A 4,215-nucleotide genomic window follows, 5' to 3' on the forward strand; every position below is an offset into this window, starting at 1 on the left:
CTGGGCCACCAGGTAAGTCCCAAGTATCTAATTTAAAATAATTTAATTCAATAAGCAAGTATCTAATTTAAGACTATCTTGAGAATATTACTTGAATTTTAGTGCTTCATTTGTCTGTGAATATCTCAAATTTTGTGCATGAATAACTATTGCTGACATATGGGTTACACCAAAAATGGTTCTTAAAATAAGAATGGTAGAGTATTTCTTAAAAGCTTGTGGGTTGGCTGGCTGCTGGATCTGCTATTGAACATGCTGAGACTCATTCATGTGGCTGCAGTCAGCAAGAGGAAGAGCTGGTCGAGAATATCTGAGATGGCCCCACTCATAAGCTGTACAGAGACAGTGACTGTAGTTGTGGCTTCCTTCTTGGCTCCACTCCACATCACCAGGGATTTCTGAATCCACAGTAAGTAAGATTAGCTCCTTTACATGTCAGTTTTAGAACAATATCCCATGGAAGTCAGATGTGGAAGCCATAAGGCCTCGGTAGACCTAAGCTCTGGAACTTCCCCAACATAATCTCTACAATATACTCCAGTCAATGCAAATCTCAAGGCCAGCATAGTTTCAAAGCATTGGGAGACAGACTCTAACACTTCAGAAGGAGCTGCAAAATACTGTAGGCTTGTTTTTGAATCTATCATATTTTGAAGTGTGTGTTTTGTTTTGTTTTTTAATTAGAAAGTGATTTTCTTTTAGGTCTTCATCTATTTTAATCTTGTTACAACCTTTACTCACGTGCATACCTAATCTAATGTTCAACATGACAGTCTTGTGGGTATACAGACAGAGCTGTGTGGCTATCAGCTGTGATTCTTGCTCAGGTCCTTCACTTCTAAAACCAGGGCTGTAACTCCCTTCACCATTTAATCCTCTCTCTTCTATATATATTTATCCATTCTCTCTCCAAGTATTTATTTTAAATACTTGGCACCAAACTGCTAAGCTACTATCCCAATTCACTCAAGAATTATTCATCCAATGACATATTTCTGAAATTCTCAACCACTGGAATAGATTGGCTTTTTCTTATGTAAATTCCCTCTTCCTTAAAAAATAAAATCATGTATTCAAACACAGTCATTGATAACAAGGCAAAAATATACTAGAAAAAACTGTAATAGTCTCTTTTTATCATTTTGTACTTTTTTTTTTGCAAGTCCTTTATAAAGCAATGATTGTTCAATAAGATCACAACTTATGTACCATGTCAATTCTTTTTAGCTATACATGAGAACCTACTTGTAATACATAGTGAATACTCTGAAAGCCTGAAGAGAAGACAATATTCCATTTTACTAAGGTGAATATACACTGAGAGACTTCTTTAGCTAACAATTATTTAAATGTTCAGATATAGAATAATCAAATATGTACTCATAATATTTTACTACTTTAGTAGAACACATATATTAAATAACATATCAAAAACCATGTTCATTCAGATACATTTTACTTCTTCAGATACTTTTATTTGTATATTTTAACTACTGTTTTTCATGAAAATGTCTTGTAATTCACTATAAAACACCATTATACAAAATATTTTAAAATGAAATAATATGATTGGAATAATAAAACTATATAGAATAATGTCATGGATGATTGGTCAGGCTAAAACAAGAATCATGGATAATTTCAAGCACCATGACCAAGAGAAAGATTAGAGAATAAAAAAGCAGTGCCAAGATCTTCCACATAGCTAAGAAAAAGGATGGTTGCCGAAAAGCATTTGTACCCATCTACCTTCTAAATAATAGAGGAAAAATAAGAAAAAAAATGAAATCACAAAAACATTTCCTCATCATAACCTGAACACAGAAAATGCCCACACTTAAATTACCATTAAGTAAATAAAAGTAAAATACATTGAACTCTATAAAAAAGCAAATATGACTGAGCTCTCTATTATATTTCTATGACGAGCCTTTGTAGTCAGTGTCAAATAAGAATAGTTTTGGGGGAAATGCACAGGAGAGAGCAGAGGGAAGACAGTAGAATAAACTGGAAAAATTACTTTAAAGCCATTTCCCCAAAGAGAAAGTCTGGAACAAAAAGCATTATGGTAGATATGTTAATCATAGGGAAGCATATTAAAGCTAAGCACAATTCAAGGTTACAACTTCTAAAGCCATTACTTCTGTAAGAGTAGGTTTTAACCAGGAAGGGTGAAACTACCTTTAGAAATTAGGTAGAAAAAAAATGAAAAAAAAAGAAAAAGATATTTCCTTTGTAAGAAAGAGGAATCAAAATTTCAGAGGACACAAAACTTTTGCCGCTATGAAAACAAACAAACAAAACCAAAAACACACATATACACTGAGGCATTGAAGAGGTTATACTTTGTCACTCAAAGAACAAAGTGCCATTCAACTGAGAACATGGCCAACTGCTATAATGCCACACACACACACACACACACACACACACACAATTTTATACAATGCTATTATGAGAAAACAGAAAATAAAAATGAAAACACATGAGCTGATGATATCTCCCCTACAAAATGATGAATTAAAAGAAAAATGTAATACTATATTTCAAAATAAAATACACATCCTTATTTGTATTCTTATACAGCACATATATTAAAACTGGAGTTATACAGAAAATATTAACATGGGCTCTGCGTGAGGGTGACACACACATTCATGAAGTGTTCCATGTTTTTTTTCATATTGTTGTATGGCAGAAACCATCACAGCATTGAAAGCAATCATACTGCAAATATATATATATATATATATTTTAAGTTTGGCATATATTCTAAAATTTAAACAAATAGACAAAAATATAAAACTAAAAGAGATTTTATTGAAATAAAATAAATAAGAAGTATCACAATGTTTTCTCAGTAATGAAGACTGACTTACAAAGTTCTCAGGGGTTTACCAATAAGAATATTATTTAGTAAGGGGCATTAAAGAAAGGGGGAAGGCAAAAAAATAATGACGGCAATGAAAATGAGATAACATTGTAAATGTGTCAGAAAATTCCTGAAAGAGAAGATACACAAAAAGGAAATAAATGAATAAATTTGAGCTCTTGAAAAAGATTTTTAAAAGCATGAAACAATTAATTAAAAAATATATTTTAAGAGCTTTCCTTAGGAAACAAACATGGTTACCAAAGCAGAAGGTGCAGGAAGGATAAATTAGGAGTTTGGGATTAACAGATGATACAAACTACAATATTTTAAATATGTAATAGGACCTACTGACTAGCACTGGGAACTATATTCAATATCTTGTAATAATCTATAATAGAAAATAATCTGAAAAACAATATATATATATACTACATAATACATACATACATATATCTGAATCACTTTGCTCTATACCTGAAGCTAACTAAACATTGTAAATCAACTATACTTCAATCAAAAAAAATAAAATTATATTACAAAATTGAGACTACACATTGCAGACATAGTAAACGTACAAGTCACTCATTTTAAGAAAAAATTTTCCAATTTGGTTGAGAAAAAAACAAAACAAAACATGCAACTGTCAGATGCTTTTGAATTGTGGTGTTGGAGAAGAATCTGGAGAGTCCCTTGAACTGCAAGGAGATCCAACCAGTCTATCCTAAAGGAAATCAGTCCTGAATATTCATTGGAAAGACTGATACTAAAGCTGAAGCTCCAATAGTTTGGCCACCTGATGCGAAGAGCTGACTCATTTGAAAAGACCCTGATGCTGGGGAAGATTGAAGGCAAGAAGAGAAGGGGACCACAGAAGATGAGATGGTTGGATGGCATCACCAGCTCGATTGGCATGAGTTTGAGCAAGCTCTGGGAGTTGGTGATGGACAGGGAAGTCTGGTATACTGCAGTCCATGGGGTGGCAAAGAGTCAGGCATGAGTGAAAAACTGAACTGAAATGAACTGTCTGCTTCATACAAGAGATACACTCAAAGTGATAAAGAGAAGGTTAAGAATAAAGAGATTGCCAAAGACATACCAGGGAAGTGGAAACAAAGATGCAGGGTTAATTACCTTGTACTAGACAAAGTGTCATTCAAATGAAAATAGCTTACTCATAAAAAGGATGCTTATTTTAAAGCTAAAAGCAATAATCCACAATTTAGATGAACACAGCAAATGACACAGCATCTACCATGACTAAACAAAAGGAAGTCAAGGACTCTCACCTTGCTTAAGTGAAAAAAAAAATGTAAATAAAATTTAGAAGACATATAGAACAT

General features: G+C 32.9%; 1 non-coding gene across 1 annotated transcript; it reads left to right on the forward strand.

The window, feature by feature from the left end:
* The first annotated feature begins 2,572 nt into the window (after positions 1 to 2,572).
* On the forward strand, positions 2,573 to 2,677 carry LOC122429024. Its single transcript, XR_006265893.1, has one exon. It is a non-coding gene; the product is annotated as a U6 spliceosomal RNA (small nuclear RNA).
* The last annotated feature ends 1,538 nt before the right edge of the window (positions 2,678 to 4,215 follow it).

Source organism: Cervus canadensis, chromosome 27, assembly GCF_019320065.1.
Source record: "Cervus canadensis isolate Bull #8, Minnesota chromosome 27, ASM1932006v1, whole genome shotgun sequence".
NCBI classification, from domain to species: domain Eukaryota; kingdom Metazoa; phylum Chordata; class Mammalia; order Artiodactyla; family Cervidae; genus Cervus; species Cervus canadensis.